This window comes from Toxorhynchites rutilus, chromosome 3 (assembly GCF_029784135.1).
Source record: "Toxorhynchites rutilus septentrionalis strain SRP chromosome 3, ASM2978413v1, whole genome shotgun sequence".
NCBI classification, from domain to species: domain Eukaryota; kingdom Metazoa; phylum Arthropoda; class Insecta; order Diptera; family Culicidae; genus Toxorhynchites; species Toxorhynchites rutilus.
Window position 1 is genome coordinate 22,815,474 of NC_073746.1, and position 23,020 is coordinate 22,838,493.

The 23,020-nt window shown below is 41.6% G+C and overlaps 1 protein-coding gene across 1 annotated transcript in view; it reads left to right on the top strand.

The window, feature by feature from the left end:
- The first annotated feature begins 21,320 nt into the window (after positions 1–21,320).
- The window catches only part of LOC129775818 (alpha-tocopherol transfer protein-like), a 62,886-nt gene continuing 61,186 nt past the window's right edge, over positions 21,321–23,020 (top strand). The window contains exon 1 of the mRNA XM_055780954.1: positions 21,321–21,763. The gene's annotated coding sequence lies outside the window, so the exon portion shown is untranslated. The remainder of the gene's footprint in view (positions 21,764–23,020) is intronic.

The following is a 23,020-nucleotide window of genomic DNA, read 5'->3' on the forward strand; positions in this document are numbered from 1 at the left end:
TCACTAAATTTATGTTGCAACGTTTCTATCGCGGCATTACAGTGTAGGCAGTGTTCGCCATCCGCTCGCTGGATTATTTTCATTAATTTTCTATGCTCTATCTTCTCATTGACGAATAAATATAAACTACTTCGCTGACTCGACGATAGTTGTTTCGTTGCAATATTTTTCCAGATTCTCTTCCAAACTGTGCCCGGATTTCTCCGTTCAACACGAGGTGTTTCGGTTCTCTCCAAGAGTATACGATGTATTTGATCACTGGATGGACTTGCTCTAGCAAGTGGGGGGAGAAGGGGGATTTGTTGGGATATTATCTTGAGGCAGGGAAGGTCTGCAGGGGGAGGAATAGCTTGGTTCAGGAGGGATCGGTAGTAGGGAAGGTATCCAATTGCCTGCATGTGACGATTCAATAGCAGCGCTCTACATTTAAAGGCTGGTAACTGCAGTTTTAGTCCACCAGATTCGGTGTCACGCGCCAGTTGCTCCATTGGGACTCGCGCCGGTAGTCCACGCCACAGGAATGATCCCATGATCGACGTTATTTTCGCCGTGTGAACGCAATACGGCGTAAGAATTGATGCCACATACCAAATCTTCGCCGTGATGAAGGTGTTTAATGCAATTATCTTCTGTTGAAGGTTGAGATTTCTTAATGACTGCAGCCATAACTGCTGAGCAAATTTGGCAACAAGAGCGTCCCAGTTGATTTTCCTCATTTCTCGGATCGAGTTGGTGAAGTATACACCCAAAATCTTCACTTTATCTTCTGTACGTAGCCACGGCACGCTCAATGAATTTCCATCAACGAGCCCAACGTCGATTGCAACCGTTTTGGATATATTTAATTTTGCTTCAGCGGCACGTTCGAAATAACTAAAAAGTTCATTGATGCGTTCTATAGCATTGGTATTGGTAGCTATCGCAGATATATCATCTGCGTATGCCACCACCAGGTCGGGGCCGAGTTGTCGCTCTAGTTTCGTCAGAAAAGAGTGGAGGTAGATGACGAAAAGTAGCATAGACATCAGGTCCCCTTGCCGTACGGAGCGTTTGATCTGGAAGCGCTGCGAGAGGTGCCCATTTATCAGCAGTCGAGAGAAAGATTGTTCGGCGATTCGTGCCAGCAGGTCAACGAAGTCTGGATTTATTTTTTACAGCTGTCGCATAGTTCGATGAAGGAAGGAAAGAGATACACGATCGAAAGCATGATCCAGATCGTAGCTTATCAGCTTCCCTTTTACCTTATTCGCTTTCAACTGAGCAATTTTGTCTTTCAGAGAAAGAGTGGCTTCGAAAATTGAGCGCCCTTCGTTGAACTTTTGCGCATCGCTCAATACCCGATGGGTACGTATTATACGTTCGAGACGAAACTTCAAAATTCTGCTAAGAATTTTAAAGTCCGCATTTAAAAGGCTGATTGGACGGTATCCTCGTGCAGTATTTGCCGCTCCTCTCTTTTTTACTAACACGATTACTCCGTTCGCGAACTCAGGAGGTATCTCGGATACTAGAACCTCGTTCAACACTAGATTCAACTCCCGATGAATTACGTCAAACGTTTGTTCGTAGAATTCAACTGGTAACCCATCGCTCCCTGCAGCCTTCTTTTTAGCTGATGTTCGGATCGATGCAAATATTTCTGCTGTTGTAATTTCGGCCATGCAGGCTTCATTTAAACCATCATTTATGGGAATCACCCTCTCGCATTCGAAAGGATACCGTTCTGTCTCTCTGACGCTGTATACAATCCCGTAAAATATCGAAGCATATGATTTTCAATCGCTTCGGAGTTGTTCAGATTTTCGTCGTGTTCGCCACGCAGCTCTGTAATGGTATTTTTTTCCGTCGTCTCTCACCCAGCTGGAAGGTGCTGATACTTTCCCCTGCAATGTAGGTGTCGTTGATGCGCATAAAATGTTGGGAGAACCTTCGTTGATGTGCTAGCATTTGTGCTTTCACACGATTTATTGTGGCTAGCATCGCTGGGTTTTGAAGATATTCATCGTACGCTTGCTTCAACTGGTTGTACAGCCGTTGGTGCTCCGCGTAGAATACGCTGTACGCTTCACGAGATTTCCGTCGGAAGAAAGACTGTATTCTCGGCTTAGCGTATGATATCCACCATGTGAGCCAGCTCGGATAATATCTTCGTTGTCGGGTCACATATTGCCATGAGATCTGAAACTCAATTATGTTCTCTACTGTCAGAATGTGGGGGCGTAATGACCAGTAGGCGCGACCAGGTTCGCGACCGAGACTAGGGAGGCATATTCGAGTAGTTAGTGCTTTGTGGTTCGTGAATGAGCACACATGTGTGGCCGCATTTCGCAGATGCGTGATGAGTCCATTGGTGACATAAATTCGGTCGAGCCTGGAGACGGAGTTGTGCGTTATGTAAGTGGGAGCCGGAGTCGTGGGATACAATTTTACCCATATGTCGCTCAGTTGCAGTTGCCGTATGGTGGCTTGAAGAGCTGGGCTGTTGTTATAGCCCGTCGAGTCACAAGGTCGCAACACACAGTTGAAGTCGCCAGCCAGAATCAAATTTTCTGTATTGTGCCGTAAATAAAAAGCGAGGGTTTCATTGAAAAAATTTTCTCGTTCGGCACGCATTGCGGTGCCAGACGGTGCGTAGATATTGGCTAATGTCGTGTTTTCAACCCGAAGGGCTATAAGTCTTCCGTTCAAACTTTTCTCCGTGTGAGAGAAGCGTATATACTCCTTCAACGCTATCGCCGTCCCTCTCCTTGACTCATCAACGTTTGTGACGACGTTGTAACCAGGGATGAAGAGCTGCTCGTTCTCCACCTCTTGAAGAAAAACGATGTCGAGATCCATCGTTCTGCAGAAGATTCGGAGCGCATTTAGCTTTGTTTCGTTGGTGATCGTGTTGATGTTTATAGTGGCAACGTTGTAACTGGTTCGATGACTCATTGCTTGTTGTTTTGCTCCCTTTCGTCGTCGCTGTCTTCTCGTCGTCTCCTGCATTGGCGGCGTACTCTTGAGCGTTTCGCCGATTCGTCTGTCTCGTTGCCATCGGATTTTCCACTAGCAGGTCCGTCGATCACTTCGCCACTAGCAGGAGATTGTTGACCAGATGTGCTGGGCAACGACCTGCTATCCGATGGTTGATTCGAACCCGACATGGGTATGATAGGTATAGTGAGCGGTGGGAATTGTGTTTCCGATTGCGTATCGATCGGTTTTATTGTTGGTACGGACATCGGCAGTTGTTTTTGCTGCTGCTTCTGCTTCTTCGGCGGCGGATGCGCAATACAGACGTAGGTTGACTCGGTATCGTAGTTTTTTGGACATGCGGTTTCGCAGTTGGCTTAGCATTCAAAGCTGCTGGCTGCTTCGTAGCATCAGCGTATGATTTTTGCACGAGCAGCTTCTTGTTCTGAACGCATGACGCTCCGACATGGATGAATTCACTACAATGTCGGCATGTTTGACGCTGACCAAAATAAGATAGCAGCGTTAACTCGCCTTCTATGACAACCCATGATTCTATGTTGTGTTTCACGATCATTTTCACAACTCGGACACCAGTGCAGATACCCGGAAAAAAATACTGCTGATCATTTCCGCATACCTGCTCTCGCACTGAGATGACGTCACCGTAGGCGGAGAGAAATTTGGTGATGGCATCATCCGACACGTCTTCAGACAAATCGAATAATTTGACCTCCACTGCACCATCCTCCATCGTTATTCGTAGGGGAATCTTCACTCCTCCTTCCACTGTCACCTCGTGTTTTCCGTCGTGTTCATCGCACACTTTTTGTGCTAGCCCCAGATCGACTACCTTCACGAAGGCACATCCGAGACTTCGGCTACATTGGATCCTCGTCACTTCGCCTGGTTTCAAGCCCAGAATAGTTCCTACGAAGTTCTGGACTTTCGTGTAGTCCGGCTTACGCGGCATCATCGCATAATCTATGCGGAATGTATTTTCGCGGCGTACCATCACTGAGCCGTAGCATGCGGGAACACACGACTGCTCGGCGATGAAAATAACGCGGCGAAACGATTTAAAAGTTAGCTTGTAAAGACTTCCTGATTTAGCTTAAGCGAAAACGCGTCTGCTTGGCTCGGAAGATGAGCGCTAACTAACTGGATCGGAAAAATGTTTGTAGCAATTGATAAGGAATATTTCTACGCATCTATCGCAATTAATAAAATGTTATTTTTCATTAGACAAACAATTGAATAACTGTAAAATGTTGAGCGTTATCAAACGCCCTAACTGCCTCGAATTGATTGGCCCGATTTACCGTTTCCCCAATACAGCCATCAAAACCAAGCCAAGCAAAGGGAAATCGGCATTGCAAATACATGACAATAGGGGGACTTTTGTTCTCACCGAAATGTGTTATCTAACACAGGCTTCAAAAATAAGCAGCGTTGAAGAAATCGGCATTGCAAGCACATGAACGTTGGGGGAGCTTTTGTTCCCACCGAAATGTGTTCCCTAACAGAGATTTCGGTGAAATGTGTTTCCGACTGAAATGTGTTTCCCCACCACAGACTTCAGAACCAAGGTGTCTGAGGAAATCGGCATTGCAAATAACTGCGAGTACTTTTGTACTCGCTTGCCTTTGTGTAGACTAGAAGATGTTTCCCTAACACGATTTTTTAAACTTAGGAACCTGGGAAAATGGTGTAGACACTAGAGGCGAATGAACTTTCAAGTTTCAAGTAAATTCGCAGTTCGAGAAGTACGTGCACTTGAGAGATGCAAACTTCAGAGGGAAATGTAAAATAAAAAGTTGATGGGTCTGGGCCTAGGGGCACGGACGGGATCTTGACATAGGACTGTGATTGTGTGTAGTAATTGCATTTGAATTGAGTTTTTTTTTCATTGTTCAAAATCTGTATTTTTTTCTTTTTTGATTCATCAAATGGAGTTCCTGAAAAATATGAGTGAGTATACCCTTTCGATCACTTCTAAATCAACAGTCAGTTAAATTCATTAATTGCATTTTTCACATAACCCAACAACATGCTCGATATAATGACATCTTGTTCCACAATTACATAAATTGTTGGTAGCCAGTCCTGCACGATAAAACGTAAATCGAGGCCAAATTTATTGAAGAACAACCTGAACTTCAATCTAATGAAATCTCTATTTTCGTTTAACATTTTGAGAGAGGCCAGGTGAAATCATCCAATATCATCTTCAAGATAATCTATTCATTGATTCTGACAACTGATAAATGCCTATTATCGGCAGATCGAGAATAATTCATAATACGCATCTAATCTCAGTGTGTGCTAACGCCGAACTGTAGGCAAAAAGATTGCTCGTTGCGTTGTGCTGGAAAACGAGTGACCAGTAAAATCGAAAAAACACTCATTTTAATTGTTAAGTTTTCTTTGCTATATTCACTGTTTATGTCTCAACCAAAAAAAAAGCTGGATAAATTCCCTGTCTAATGGTAGTTGCCCCCTATATACAAATCAAAGACATAGTGCTATGTCAAAATAATCGTTTGATAATTCTTCCGTTCACATATTTTGTCCTAGGCATCATACCAAACGTAAAAGGACTGTCATTAAATTTACTTGAAACGAAGAACATAATCTACAGGCAGTCAGCTCGCGCAGTCCGAAGCCGCCGGACGCAAAGTTGTTCGTGTCCGTTATTGTGTTGGAACAATACCGTTATCGGTTTCGCTGAAGTGATTGTGTCGCTCTAACGGTGTTTTCTTTATTGCGAGAGTGAAGTGATAAGTAATCACAACCAGCGGGAGGGAGAAATCCTCCACTGCGGGCGCTGTGAGCGTGTGCCGTTCCTCGTCATCGTATTGTGGTGCGATACACCATTGCTGTTGTGCCAAGCGATCATCACGTGGTTCGATTGGAGCACCGATACAAATCATCCGCACCGTGCGCTTCAAGTATTTTAGTTTATATATATATTAGGTTAAGGATTTAAAAAAAAAAGAAAAAGTATAATTGTATATCTGCCATAATGGCAGAGTGCGATCCTCTTGATATGGACATTGAATCTGATGTTTCCTCCTCACTAACTACTGGGAAGTCGCTTAAACGCGTTCCCCCCTCAGACGATGTCTTTACAGAGGAAGAGTTAATCAACCTCAACAAGCCCCCTTCAAGAAAATTGGCAAACTTTTCCACTTCGCCCCCTCAAGCTCCCGCTCCCGCTTCCGATTATCTCCCGAACTTGCCTCCCAGCCCAACTGTTCCCGCTCCCGCTCAACAATCGACCTCGTCCTCCCCCGCAGTTGTCCCCTCTCCGCGTGTCAAGGTCTATCCAGAAGATGCATCTGGATCTGGCCCATGGGTTGTTTTCTTCCGGCCAAAACCCAACGGGAAATCGCTCAACGTCATTCAGATCATGAAAGATCTGACAAAAAATTATTCCTCCGTGGTCGAAATTAGAAAGGTTCGACCGAACAAACTGCGTGTTGTCGTGGCTGATCGGAAGCAAGCTAACGAGATTGTTGTCGACAATAGGTTCGTACTAGAATATCGCGTCTATGTGCCCTGCCTAAACGTAGAAATTTCGGGGGTGATCACAGAAACGGGTCTGACGAGCGCATTAATAAAAGAGGGAGATGGCAGATTTAAAAAGCTCCCTTTGACGAAAGTTAAAATTTTGGACTGCCATCAATTAGGAAAAGTGTCCCAGGAAGAGGGAAAAACAAAATTCACGCCGTCCGACTCGTTTCGAGTAACTTTTGCTGGTTCCGCCCTCCCTGACTACGTTATGGTGGACAAATTGAGGCTTCCGCTGCGTCTCTTCGTGCCAAAGCCCATGACTTGCAACAAATGCAAGTCAGTTGGTCACACAGCAGACTACTGCGCCAACAAGGAGCGCTGTGCCACTTGCGGAGAGCAACATGTGGGCAAATCCTGCAGTGCGACTGAGCATAAGTGTCCATATTGCGGGGGGACCCCACATGAGCTCTCAGCTTGTGAAAATTACAAGAGTCGCTGGGAGAAACAGAAGCGCTCTTTAAAGGAACGCTCGAAACGCACTTTTGCGGAAATTTTAAAGGGCGCTTCTCCACAGGCCCAACAACAACAACATCCAATCTCCTCACACAATATCTTTTCCACGTTGCCAGTTGACGAAATGGAAGCGGACACAGCTCACGGGGGTACACCGTTTATTTCCCAAGGGAATCCCCGGCGCAAAAATGTGACCACTCCCAAAATTCAATCACAAGTCCCTCCGGTGATATCCCCTGTTAGCTTGCCTAAAAAACCGAGTGCAGCGGACAAGCAAAATCAGGTTCCTCCTGGCTTCCGTGGGAATAGTTCACCTTCGAACGACCCAGCACTCGAGGGGACATCAAAAACCCCAACTGTCCCTATTTTTCCGTCCAGCTCAACTTCCCAATCGGGATTTATAAAGTTGTCTGACCTTTTGGATCAAATCTTCAAGTGTTTTAACGTTTCCGACTCCATCAGAACCATTGTCATTTCAATGCTTCCAGTATTAAAGACAATTTTGCAGCAATTGATGCAAACATGGCCCCTCCTTGCAATGATTATCTCTCTTGATGTCTAATTCAAATAGAGAGGTCGGAGATATCACTGTTTTACAGTGGAATTGTCGTAGTCTTATCCCTAAATTGGATACATTCAAATTTTTAATTCATAAGTTCAATTGTGATGTTTTTGCTCTGTCCGAAACTTGGCTTTCTTCGCGAGATGATCTCTCTTTCCATGATTTCAATATTGTACGCTTGGACCGTGATGACAGATACGGAGGGGTGCTATTGGGGATCAATAAGTGCCACTCATTTTTTCGAATTGACCTTCCACCTATTGGAGGGATTGAAGCTGTTGCTTGTCATGCAAACATCAGAGGCAAAGACCTCTGTATTGTCAGCTTGTATTGGCCTCCGAGAGCTGCGGTTAGCCGCAAGCAACTTGTTGACATGTGCTCACTCCTTCCTGAGCCACGATTGATCTTGGGAGACTTCAACTCTCACGGAACTGCCTGGGGGGAACAGTACGACGACAATCGTTCATTGTTGATATATGACCTTTGTAACAGCTTCAATATGACCGTTTTGAACACTGGGGAAACAACACGTGTACCTAAACCTCCTGCTAACCCAAGTGCTCTTGACCTCTCGCTTTGCTCGAATTCACTATCGTTAGATTGCAAGTGGGATGTAATCCAGGACCCCAACGGTAGTGATCACTTGCCAATCAAAATTTCCATCACCATTGGGTCGAATTCTTCTGAATCTATAAACATGGCATATGACCTCACAAGACACATTGACTGGAAAAAATATGCGGACGCGATTACTCTAGCCATCAATTCCAGAGATGGTTTACCTCCATTGGAGGAGTATAACTTCCTTTCTCGTTTGATCTATGACAGCGCAGTTCGCGCTCAAACGAAACCCAATCCAGGTTCCACCATTTTCCGAAGGCCTCCCAATCTATGGTGGGATAGCCAATGTTCCAAGCTTTATGTAGAAAAATCGAATGCATTTAAAGCTTTTCGGAAACGTGGTACTCCTGAAAATTTTCAAACGTATTTAGCCCTTGAGAATCAGTTCAAAAATTTGATCAAAGGGAAAAAACGTGCTTATTGGCGAAATTTCGTGGGAGGTTTGTCACGAGAAACGTCAATGAAAAAATTATGGAAAGTGGCTCGAAACATGAGAAATCGCTCTTCATCCAATGAAAGCGAGGAATATTCACATCGATGGATCTTTAATTTTGCACGAAAGGTTTGTCCTGATTCAGCTCCTGTGCAAAAATTTGTTCGAGATATACCACAAGATAGGTGCGATCTTGATTCCGAGTTTTCGATGGTAGAATTCTCTCTTGCTCTGCTCTCATGTAACAATTCTGCTCCGGGATCGGATAGAATTAAGTTCAACTTGCTGAAAAATCTCCCTGATGTGGCGAAACATCGCTTGTTGAACTTATTCAATCGGTTTCTGGAGCATAATATTGTTCCAGATGATTGGAGACAAGTACGAGTTATAGCTATTCAAAAACCCGGAAAACCCGCGTCCGACTTCAATTCGTACCGCCCAATAGCAATGCTGTCTTGTATACGGAAATTGTTGGAGAAAATGATCTTGTTTCGCCTTGATCGATGGGTTGAAACGAATGGCCTACTCTCAGATACACAATATGGGTTCCGCAGGGGCAAGGGGACGAATGATTGTCTTGCGTTGCTTTCTTCAGAAATTCAATTGGCTTACGCCGAAAAAAAACAAATGGCTTCAGTATTCTTGGACATAAAGGGGGCCTTTGATTCTGTTTCAATAGAGGTCCTGTCAGACAAATTACACTCTCGGGGTCTGCCGCCTCTATTGAATAATATGTTATATAACTTGCTTTGTGAGAAACATTTGAATTTTTCTCACGGGGATTCGACAGTAAGTCGGGTCTCCTACATGGGACTCCCCCAGGGCTCATGTTTAAGCCCCCTTTTGTACAACTTCTATGTAAGCGACATCGACAATTGCCTTACACAAAATTGCAACCTAAGACAACTTGCAGATGATGGAGTGGTGTCTGTCGTAGGATCAAACGAATCCGAACTGCAAGGACCCTTACAAGATACTTTGAACAATTTTTCAACCTGGGCCATTGGGCTAGGGATCGAATTCTCCACGGAGAAAACAGAGATGGTGGTTTTTTCTAGGAAGCATAGACCAGCAAAACCAAAGCTTCAACTTTTGGGTAAACCGATCACTCATGCTATGTCTTTCAAGTATCTTGGGGTCTGGTTCGACTCCAAATGTACTTGGGGGGCCCATATTAGGTATCTGAGTAAAAAATGCCAACAAAGAATAAACTTTCTCCGTACAATTACCGGCACCTGGTGGGGAGCCCATCCCGAAGATCTTCTAATGTTGTATCGAACAACTATTCTCTCAGTGATGGAGTATGGCAGTTTCTGTTTTCAATCAGCTGCCAAAACACACCTCATTAAACTCGAGCGAATTCAGTATCTTTGTCTCCGTATTGCGTTGGGATGTATGCCCTCAACGCATACCATGAGTCTCGAGGTTTTGGCAGGCGTACTCCCACTAAAAGATCGCTTCAATTTATTATCTCTTCGGTTCTTCATTCGGTGTAAGGTTATGAACCCATTGGTGATCGGAAATTTTGAGCAGCTGATCGAGCTAAATTTTCATTCTGGATTCATGAGCTCATATCATGAATTCGTCTCCATGCAGGTTGATCCTTCTTCGTATATTCCCAACCGTGTTTGTTTTCCTGACTACATCAATTCCTCTGTGCATTTTGATCTGTCCATGATGCAGGATATCCATGGAATTCCAGATTATCATCGATCGGGGATCGTTCCTACGATTTTCGAAGCAAAGTATGGGCGTGTCAATTGTGATAATATGTACTTTACTGATGGGTCCTCTATGAATGAGTCCACAGGATTTGGAGTGTTCAACAAATTTTTTAGCACCTCACACAGTCTTCAGTATCCTTGCTCAGTGTATATTGCTGAATTGGCAGCAATACACTGGGCGCTGGACAGCGTCGCCTCACGACCTGTTGAACACTATCACATTGTGACGGATAGTCTTAGCTCTGTCGAAGCTATCCGTTCAGTGAGGCCGGAAAAGCACTCGCCGTACTTCCTTGAGAGAATACGAGAAATTTTGAGTGCTTTATCCAGACGCTGTTATGTCATTACCTTTGTCTGGGTCCCTTCACATTGCTCAATTCCGGGTAATGAGAGGGCTGACTCATTAGCAAAGGTAGGTGCAATTGAAGGCGAAATTTATCAGCGTCAAATCGCCTTCAATGAATTTTATTCTTTAGTTCGTAAAAATACCATCGTTAACTGGCAACGCAAATGGAACGAAGATGAATTGGGCCGGTGGCTCCACTCAATTATCCCTAAGGTTAGCCTCAATCCGTGGTTCAAAAGTCTGGAATTGAGTCGGGACTTTATTCGCACCTTCTCCCGACTCATGTCCAATCACTGTTCGTTAGACGCGCTGCTTTTTCGTTTTAATCTTGCCGACAGCAATCTCTGCGGTTGTGGCCATGGTTACCACGATATCGAACACGTTGTTTGGTCGTGCGAGTTGTATCTTGTCGCCAGATCGAATTTAGAAAACTCCCTTCGGGCTGGAGGAAAGCAGTCCAATGTGCCGGTGAGAGATGTGTTGGCTCGGTTAGACCTTGATTACATGTCCCAAATATATGTTTTCCTTAAAGCTATCGATCTTCGAGTGTGATTGTTCATACATCCTTTTTCCCCTCCTTTTCGTCCTTCGCGAGCTATCGGTTCCCTTCCTACTAACATTAGAATAAGTTAAATTGTAAATACATATTAGATGTAAGGATAGTTTTAAGAATTGAGTGTGAAGTGTCAGTGTGAATGAGAATGTGAATGTGAATGTGAGTGCGAGTGTAAACACACATCTCCTTACATCCCATCCTTTTCCTAATGAAAATGTGTCATCCTTCTAAACTCGAGTCGACCGCGAGTAATCGGTTTCCTATTTCATTAACCATAGAATTAAGGAAACAACATGTTGATATATGCTAGTTGAAATATAGTTAAGAGTTTGGCTCCATTAAACTTATGTAACTGAGCCTGTAAAAATAAACGGATTAATAAAAAAAAAAAAAAAGAACATAATCTATCACAATGGATGAATTGACCTTACATGGCATAGGTTCAATCTTTTTACTCACAAAGCAAATATATTGAATTCAATTGATTTCGGAAATCGATTCATTCAATCAATAATTTAATCAATACAAACAAATGAGTGCTAAGCTAAGGTAGTCCCACGTCAACTTTGCGGTTATATCATAGATATAACCCATCCATTTTTTGAAACAGAACGAACTTGTTTAAGTTGTTCATCGACAGATGGCGCTACGTCAGCTTCATCAAACTTTCATTTACGCATACGCCAGAAACCTCAATTCGCCTAAAGCCAAACACATTGCCGGCGAGCTGGAAACTGAATGAGCATTACGAATTACTAAAACTTTACCATTCACAGATGCACAGATTGTAAAATTACAATCACGCTATTGTCATCAACAGAGAGCACCTGTGTAGATCCAATGCGCATGTTGTTGAAAACGTTGCTAGAATCATTTTGGGTGACTGCATAGAGACGCGAGAAATTGTGATTCGAAGAAGAAACAATAATCTAGAGTTCATCGTAGACACACACCGGTCATACGACACTCTCCATCTTCTTCTTTGATTTCTTTGATGACACTATCGTTCCTAACATTCCCATTCTCAACGTAGTATTACTTGCGTAATTTTTATTACCACAGATGAAATTAATTTGACGAGAAATCCCCCGGTCGTTCTGAAGGGACAAGACGAATATTGCATAATCATGAAACAGTGAGATCCCTCCACATGTACTTAATTTATTATGAAAACGATAACTCATTTTGAATTAATATTTATGATCATGTGGTTAGAGGAGACGACACAAAAAAGAGAGTGTGCTCGAAGGGTTCTTATGTTCAACTTCATTCTACGATGTTGTGAGCTGTGCCAACAATTCATGGTCAACATGTTCGCGAAGGTAAAGAGTGAACGACTGCGATTCTTATAACACAATTAACAGAAGCTACATGTGGAAGTATACATTCACTTTGCGAGATGCTATCATGAGCAAAGCCGACACGGTCGTTGCTATTGTCAGGCCAAAATGCAATACATTGTCATGACATTACAGCACATGTATTCAAACAAAAAATGATGTTTTCAATCAGCTTTATTATAATATTACACGTATTAGGTCCCAGGTTAGAAGCATTCGGTTGATGTAAGGATTACATCATTCACACATATTTTTTTAGTCAGTCGACAAATTGCGTCCTGAGGAAATCGATAGTGTAATTTCCTCCGTAAATCCGAATCCATCTACGGGTCAACCACTCACCCGTATTTTAAAATCCGATCGAGTCACAAAAATACGTGCGGATCGAAATTTTGCATTCTGTTTGACTCAAGTTCAATCGAGTTGTGCAAATGTGGCAACCTTGTCACGTAATTCGACAAAGACCACATTGGGGGACATTTTCTATTTCTATGAAGCGAAAATGGTAATGGGTTTTTGGATGGAATAAATACGTTTTTAAATAAAAAAATATAAATGAAAATAAGTTCTACTGTATCAAATATGTATATCAGAGTAACACATTCTCGGCTATTGGGGAAAAATCTGCTACCAAATAATATATCTGATAATGAGATTTTATATTATGAATAAAGCTTTGGCGGAAATGCTTGGAAATTTATAGAATAGTAGATAAGTTAGGGTCCGGACTATGTCTTATAACAATTCAAATAACATCGAGTAAAAATTTTCATTCAAATTTTACCAATTTAAAATTGTTTTCGGCTCCGCGAATCTGAGTAAATTTCTCCACAAATACGGATGTAGTATTTTTACGTTTATTTTGCGTCAAGGCAATTTTGCCACTTTGCATAAAACGATTAAATTTGAGTTGAACGGATTTCAGAATGCAAAAGTCGATTTCGATTGAATCGTGATTGAATCGATTTCAAACCAATCGGATTTCGGAATATGAGTGTCTGTTCGATATTTCGTTGACTGGCGTATCTTTGGTTTCCCAATTCATGGACGGGACCCAGAAGTTAGAAAATTTGCCAAAATATTCACTATAAATAGTATATTGATTAATATTGTTTATATGATAGAACAAAGTTTTCCGGGTCAGCTAGTATTCTGAAACTTTGTCATTGTCGAAATTCGACCATATTTTTCATCAAATATGATCGTCTGTCACCTCCTTAGAGATTCGGGATCATTTTTTTCATGTGGGAAAGGTGTCTTCTGATTTTAAGAGCCCTCGCAGACTGTAGACTTTTGTCCGCCAACTTAATCAGTATGGAGCGATATGCATATGCGCACACTACACCGATTCAGTTTTGGCCGATAAAAAAGTTTGATAAGCTTCCCGACCCGACTAAACTATCGGTCGAAAAAAAGTCTGTAGTGTGCGGGATGATTTGAAAATTAAATTCTTCTTTTACATTCAAAAACGAAAAATATGTGTATAAAAATATATACATTTTTTTTATTCGATTTTATATATGATTCGATTATAAGGTAAATGGTGTTGGTTTGTCCGATTTAGGGTGTTTTCACGCAACTAGTATATGCAAATCGATTTTTCTTCACCTAATCAATACGAGTTTGGATTTGTTGAAAGGCGTTCAAATCATCCAAATGTTTATGTTTTTAACAATTTTCTTCAAAGAGAAATTATGAAATCATGGCTTGTCCGAAAAATAATCATGGTTCGAAATCATCATTTTTGAATGAAAAAAGCACACCATAAACAAACATAAACCAACTACAGCGCGCCAAGCGGTTGCCATAGTAATCATGTGGACAAACCAACATCAGTTATTCGGACAAACCATGATCATGATTCGGACAAACCATGATGAGGTCATCAAGATGAATTAATTACATAATTTAGATATATAAATCTGATACAAATGGTGTGCAAGCATCATGTTTACGATATTTGTAAGTGGTATCATCCAGAAATGGCCTAAATATGTACCAAATAATTATCTGGTGGTCGATTAAAAGTAAACCTTTAAAACATGTGGATCCGTGAAAATATATATAAATCATGAAAAAGACAATTTTATTTATATGTCTGGAAACATTTGAATACCTGATTTCACACAGGTGCGCTGAACTAGAGCATATAAAAAAGTAGACAAACCAAGATCATATTTTCGACTGGACAAACGGAAATCATTTATCCTATATAGTGAAAAGAAATCGATGTCTGTATATAATCGAGTCCGCCCTGTATTTTGCTTAACCAAAGACTTCTAAAGGTTTCTGGTAATACTCCACTTTTTAGAGCTGCTTAAAATGTACGATATTAACGGGCTCATAAAGCTGTGGAACTTCAGAGGATATAATTCTTACGTGAGGAAGAACGATATTTACCTTTGATAAATATATATAATATATAATGAATATATTCATATTTTCGGTGAATTTATTCACCTGAAGTAGAACTGCATCCAACTTTAGCGATTTCTCACCAGTGAGAAATTCACAAGCGTTTACATATGCTGAATTTATTCAAGTTATATACACCTCGAATAAGTGTATCACATTTATTCTCACCCGTTTACATATATTTTCAGGTGAATAAATCCATCTATAGCTATAGATCTCCCTAATGTAAACCCGCCATTAGACGCGTGTTTGATCCTTGTTGACGGAAGATGTCTCTCGTTAAATACTCAGTGCAATGCGTGTATTGATATAGAGAAACAAATTGCGACATATGACCAATCAATGTATTGTTCTCGCAAAGGCAATAATGAATCTTTACTTCTCGAAATGATTCTACAAAACCACGCAAGCCATTAAAACTTTTCCGGGTCCCCGGAACTTTTTACTAATGAATTATTTTAGAATTTCGATGTATTCGCAAATAATATCCGAAATGATAAAATCAAATCGGATACAACCCCTCGATTTTTTTTATATAAATGATGTTCCCATCTCTTTCCCCTACATAGGTTTGTGTTGGACAAGTGGATAATTAGAGTTTCTTTGTAATATCAAATTAACCAGCAAGCAAGATAGAAACAAGAAAACGGAGCGGTTGTATCACTGAATGAATGTATCATCTGAATGCTAAATATTCCATGGCATGTCAAGAGAATTTCCAACCCGGGAAGACATTTGATCGATCGAGAAGTAAACACAATGCCTACATCAGCACTACCCATGAATTTACAAGGGATTTTCTGCTTTACTAGAGTCCCGATAACGATCGGCTAATGCGATTCTCGAGTCCAGACAGCTGAGCAAACCTAAGCCTAATTTTAGCCGATACTTCAGGCCCTTCATTCATCCTAGGGTATAATCGCGTCAATTTGAATCTGTCATAAGATCAGCCACTAAAGGGTGTGTCACATCAAATTGCATCACGGAAAAAACGCTGTAGAAATTTAATTTTTAGGAATTATATCTTCAGCTTTCGCTTATAATCAGATAAGAGTGTATAGATCACGTTGGCCATGCCTCACTGTCAAGTTTTTCGTAAATTTGGAAAAATGTCGTCGAACGAAAAAGAGCGTCGTGAATTAATCCTGTGCACTCATTTCGAGAATCCGGAGTTGTCACATCGGGACATCGGTAAGATGCTGGGAATCGTCCAATCCACGTCAGCAGAGTACTAAAACGATACTTCGAGAACCTAACCATCAACCGGAAGGTGAAGAACGGCAAAAATGGATGCTCCGTCAGTGAAAAAGATCACAAGCGCGTAGTTAAACAGTTTAGACGTGATCCGAGAAGTTCGGTCCGGGATGTCGCCAATAAGCTGAATTTGTTAAGTTCATTCGTCCAGCGGACCAAGCAGCGGGAGGGCCTGCGTACATACAAGGTTCAGAAGGCTCCTAACCGCGACGAAAGGCAAAACATGGTGGGGAAGACGCGAGTCCGGAAGCTGTACACCGAAATGCTGACGAAGCCGCATTGCCTGGTAATGGACGACGAAACCTACGTCAAAGCGGACTTTCGTCAGCTGCCGGGCCTGTTGTTCTTCTCCGCAGATGACAAATTCAGCGTTCCGGAGGAGATTCGCAAGCAGAAACTATCCAAGTTTGCCAAAAAGTACATGGTGTGGTAAGCGATCTGCTCTTGCGGAAAGCGGAGCGCCCACTTCGTGATGACCGGCACGGTAAACGGGCAGGTTTACCTTAAGGAGTGCCTACAGAAGCGCTTACTACCACTATTGAAGCAGCACGAGATCCCGACCATCTTCTGGCCGGATCTCGCTTCGTGCCACTATTCAAAGGACGTGTTGGAGTGGTACGAAGCCAACGGGGTCACCTTCGTGCCAAAGGAAATGAACCCGCCCAACGCGCCGAAGCTTCGCCCAATAGAGAAATATTGGGCGATTATGAAGCAGGCCCTCCGGAAGAACCCAAAAGTTGTCAAATCGGAGGCGGACTTCAAGAGAAAATGGATTTCTGTTCAAAAAAACTACAACCTGACGTTGTACAGAACCTTATGGACGGGGTAAAGAGGAAGGTGCGAGCATACGGGCTTGGGCTCGAAGTATGAATAAAAAGAAAATGCCAAAAGTTGTTTAATAGTTTTTATTTTACTGTCTAAAATTTTCGAAAGGATCGGTCTACTGGGCGAATTTCTACAGCGTTTTTTCCGTGATGCAATTTGATGTGACACACCCTTTACACAGAAAGATCTCGTCATAATCATCTGTTGAAAAAGATAAATACAGGGGAACCGCGGGTAATACGGACAGTGGAGGTAATATGGACAGGTGGTTGATTTGTAAAGTTACATTTTGAATTTCAGATTTCTTTGAGTGGAAAATTTAAATTATTGAAATAATTGTACTGGTGGGGTTAAACGGACAGTTGCCAGTGGGAGTGAGATGGACTGTGAAAAGTCTGTTTAATCTGTTCCTAAGGAATACCTTGCGTCTTTAAATGGAAATCAAATTGCCAAATGTGGCCTGTTTAGAAGCTGACTGAAACCAAAAGCAAAATATTTGAGGGTCTGTTCTTTTATACTGCTTGTTGGGTACCTGGCCACCTTCGATAACTCAATTAATAATTTCAGGCACCCAACATCGGACGGGAAATCCTTTCCCAAAACACAAATTTGAATTGCGGTCGGCGAAGAAACAATAAAACCAAACTGCGTTTACACAGTGCCGACGGAAAACAACTCTAAACACCGACTAGTAGAAATAGATTCTGTTCATAATTAAATAACTACACAGTTCTTGACTTACAACACATTTAATCACATTACAAGTTCCTCAACAGTACTACATATATTTACAAGGATATTTCACAATTTTACAACATTAGTTTAACGATTATTTCCATTCATTTTATCCCTAATTCATCCTGTGGTGGTCAATCTCGGACTGACTGCGCTTTCTCGAATTACAATTTCTGCTGTTCTGCTGCTATTGTTTCTCTATTCCCTGCGCTGTGCGATGTTTTAAACTCGGCTCCGAACAGAGTGGTGAATTTATTCCACCGTGCTCTGTTCTGTGGTCGACTCACACAGGAGAAAAGAGTGTGGACGGTGTTCACGCAATAGTGATTGTGTTCTCGCTTACGCTGGTGAAAGACCTGTACCGAGAACAGTTATCTGTACCATTAGTACTGCCGGAGTGTTTACATGTCCTCTTTTGTTGGATATCAGCTGATGCCTATCTGCGAGGGCATTGATCTCAAATTGCAGACGTAAACAACGCTTTTTTCCAGGGTTGTAGCAAAGATGTTCCGTTAGTCGCCAACACTGCTGAAAAGCACGATACCACTTCTAGGAGGATTAATTCGAGTTTTTCATCATTCAACGGGCATTCATAATGAGTTCAGACCATGGTTGAATACAATTATTTCTCTCGCGATCGATAAACCTCTACGATTCATTCCTTACAAACCTGTCCATACTACCCCCACTATATGTCCATATTACCCGCATCGATTTTTTTTTGGTACTTTTCCGTCTGTTTTAATTTCAGTAAAAAACATTGAAAACACTTTTTTGTAAAATATTTGGCCAATTAGGTAAAGAAACAGTATATTGAATTGCAAGAAACTGCATCAAAGTTTTGGGAAACCGTTTTCCCCTCACCTCCCCTACAAGTATTCCGGTCGAGCTATCCCTAGCTCCTTTTCAGTTTCCACTTTCAACCCATTGGAATAGATTGATTTTATATAAACTACTGAAAAAATAAATAAATACGAGTATAATGTTTTGCGATAAAGAACAAAACTACCACTTTTGACGAAAATCTACGAACCACTATATTGGTTTGGCATGGAATGGCTGTATTAGAATAAATAATGAATATAAACAAATAAAATACCACCATCATTATCATAGTCTAATGATACAAAAAGACAAAAGCACAATAAAAAATTGTATCCGCCATAGCTTTACAATCTTACATACTAAGATTAATTATACACTGGATCAAACATTTAAATCATGCTTCAAAAACTCTTTTTTCTTCATTGGGTGAGGTATTATACAATCGATATCCCTTATAAAAAAATGAGTGTTGGTACATGACATTCGGAAGTTCATGGTTCAGAGGTCACTTGCTTGTCTTGTATTATATCGATGCATATCTCTTTCATACATTATGGTATTTCGTAGATAATTCATATCATTCGTCATTTTTTGTATATGAACGTGAGCGTGCAATGTTTAATACGCTGACTGACTGGCATCCATTACAGGCATTCTAGCATGAATCTAGGTGTGATTTGGTGATTTGTGTTCGCCCGCTTAAGTAGCCTTCAAACCACTATTGAAGTCAGGTCCTGTTTCATCATAACTGGAAAGCAGTTGTATCAATTGTCGTCGGTTTTACAACGAAGGTTTGGTCCTTCATTCACATTATAATTATATTATAATTACTAGCTTGATTATTCTTTGATACCGAATACCCTTGAATTCAGGCAGCTCTCACATCCTTTTAAAATCGAGCCCATGAGAAAAAGGCGTACGAAGAACAGTACCTCCCTAAACGAACTGCAACATACATTGGACCACTTTGGATCCCTTTGGGGTAGGTATTCACTTTTTCACGAGGCTCTTTTACACGGTAAAAACTAATTGCGCTAGCCTGCTGGATTGTCAATAATATTTTGTCTTCAGGTCGTACAAATTGGTGGTTGAGATATTAGAAAATGAGTCCTCTCGAGGAAGTCTCTGAGTATAACCTTCAGAATATTTATTGTGTATTTTGAAAGAGCCTCAACGCACCCAGTACGCTACGTATGTCGATGGGCAATATTTTCTACTTCTACCTGCCAAAAGCTATGTTTTCCTTCATAAAATATTTGTCATGTAACAAGTGACTTGTTACAGCTTCTAAAGAACCAAAAAAACCATCAGCCCTTTTTGGGCCAAAACAAAAATCAACAAAAGATTATTCTATAATTCTTTCATAATTTTTTTTGGCGGAGCTAATAAATCGTGTTGCAGACTCTCAGTTATTTTTCTTTGAAAGAATTTGCAAGTAAGAAGGAATGAAGGTCTTGTATTATAGAGACTTTAAACTTTTGCAGTTCATTCGTCTCTAGCCTTGAGAAAGGCCCTTTGAAAACTCTACTCTATTCTACTCCAGCGCTACCACCTCCACCCTCTTGCCTTGAGAAAGGCACTCGATCCCTCGCCGTCCAGCTCGTCCAGCAACGATGTTGTCCAGTCGGTGTCCACACGGCAAGAAAGACTGCGCTGAAGCGCAATAAATACAGAAACTTGTTGTATTAAATTTCAACAAAATTGCGATCAATTTTACAGAGCCACGCATCAAATAAACAATTCATGGGAAAGTAGTCGGGAATTGAATCAACTTTATTTCATGTCCATGTGCTATTATACCCTTGTGCACCTTCTTGTGCTTGAGTCGAACGAAGGTTTTTTTCATAATCAATGAATACCAGGTAAAACTGTAAAGACGGTCCAATAGAATTCGGGGCGATGCGATCTGATCTGTACATAATCTTATGCAATCTGAAGCACTTATTTTTCCGCTTCTCTGTGCGTAAACTTACATAAGGTCGGTCCGATAACAACATATCGTAAATGGGGTCAATATTTTGAATTAGATGGTGCCGTACGTACGACACGAAAGCCATCATCGAATCGATTCAGAATCGATACTGTTACGTCGTATTGCGAAATTGACTTCAACGTCACTCTTCATTCAACAGTAGACTCCAAGCGGCGAAGGCGGAAGATGACACGGCAGAACTATTGCACTTATGTATCCAGCAAAGTTCGTGATCGACTCGTGGCCCTCCGCAAATGGACACCACAATTGTGGTTGTGTATGACAATACCTAAGCTTTCATTGTGGTTAAACGGCAATGGTAGAGTTCTGTCCAACAAGCTTTGTATGCCACATTGCATTGGCTTTAGCGGCGATCCGGGTTCTGCTTACCTTCCACCGTTAGCGTTACATCGATGGGGCAATTTTCCCCCCGCATCGGATCTTTCCGTTGCGACCAAGCAGAAGCACATGCCATGTACCTCCATGTACTCGACCTTACCACCGTCCGATGTGAGCTCTCTTCGGCGCTCATGTTATGTTTTATTTTCCTACCCAATGGTGGTGCGGCTTAGAAATGAAACAGTTGAACTCTTTGCACTAATGCATGCAATTTTATTATTTGTTCAAAATTTGAATTCGACCTCTCGCGTGGCTTTGATTCCACTTTGAATAAGGGTTTACCGCCAGAGCGCAAGTCAGTTTATGGCGAGTGGTTTAGACGTGTGTTTGGTCTTCGGACTATTTCCCCGTCAAATCTGACCAATCCGAGGTTGCGAAAGTATAAGGACAGCGGTTGCTAGCCGGAACTGGGTGAACGATACGGGTCGTCTGAGAAGATGCTTAGAGTTCGAGTGAAGTGCAAAGCCAAATTGTTATTGGTCAACGATCTTACGGTAGCTTTATTTATGAAAGAACAAATTGGCGCTTGAGAGTAATAACAATTTATCTGCATTGAGTAAGCTGCCAATGATTATACTTCGGCTATTTTGGATTCGATCAGATGAGCAGCTTCGAGTGATGTGGATTAAAATTCGAAATTCAGCATGATTCAACAAAAATAGTAAGTGGAAAAGGCGACAGAAGGCGATTGCGTGTTATTTTTGTGCTAAACGAACACCCTGCCGTTGATTAGCGGAAAGTTTGTTGTTCTCTGGCGTAAAAAATAGTTGCGGTGAGTTTGCATTCTTTTCATTCTATTGTGTTGTTTTTTTCAACTTTATAAAGTCATTGCATGTCTTTTGTGATCAGGCGACAATCCTACGATTCAAAGTTTTCCTATATAATTGTAAGTTTTAGTTTGAGCTTCAGCTCTCCATGAATGAGCAGAATTAGAGATAATGAACAGAAACTCTATCATTTCCGAAGTGCAAGTTCCGGTAATTCATACCTTACCATACCGGGTTGTTCGGGGAATTGGAGCCGCAAATCTAGATGACCAAATCGAGACGCTGAGCAAGAACAATCCTCGGTGTACGACAAGACAAAATCTTGGCGAAATGAATCATTATTAGCTACCCCCAATCTTCACCCGAAGAAGGTTATGTTCTGTGTTCGGAGGGATTGGAAAAGAATTCTGTATAATGAGCTTCTCCAAGCTACTGATAGATTCCACAGCGTTCTATAAGGTTTGAATTTTCAAGATGCATGAAAGATGGCGACTGTGGAACAAAACGGTGCATATAGTGTTCAAAGAATGTGTGTCTACCTTTATGACGAGGCTTTTGATTTTTTCCTTAAAATCGATATGAACCTTCCGGAAATTGACGCCGTTTCAGAAGAAGTACGTATAAACTAAACACGTAATGCTTCGGATCCATCACCCTCTCTTCTGCCAAGTCAAGTGTGCAAGGAAAAAAATCGATTATATTCAATTCAATAAAGATCTAATGACTATTTCTATGGGTTATGTGATGTCTCTGGTCTAAGACACAAACGATGGACACCTTGGAAGACAACATTCGCCAAGTTATTAATGATGTTTGGATTTGTTCCACTACTACATGGGCTGAAAAGCCCCGGGATTTTTCAACAGATGGCGCCACTAAAAAATGAACAAGATTCATTTTGAGAGGTTCATCTGTCACTAGCTTATGGATGAAGTTCCATGACATTACGTTTATTTGTTCGCAAACTACAGTTGTTCAAGTGTCACTACCTGAGCGTTCGTATAATAAATGGAAGAAGAGGAACATCGTATTTTGATCAAACATTCCCCTTGATTCCGCGCGGCGAGTGACATGAGATGACTCAAGTCACGGTATCCCCGCAGGCGAATTGCGTAACTATAGATTGACACTTAATTGAGATTTGAAGTCGTGTCCTCATATGTTATCGACTCGGATATGAAATAGAAGCTGAAAAGTAGGGTGGCTTCCACAATAAAGAGAGAAAATTTGCTATCTCACGTCATTCGCCGCGCGGAATAAAG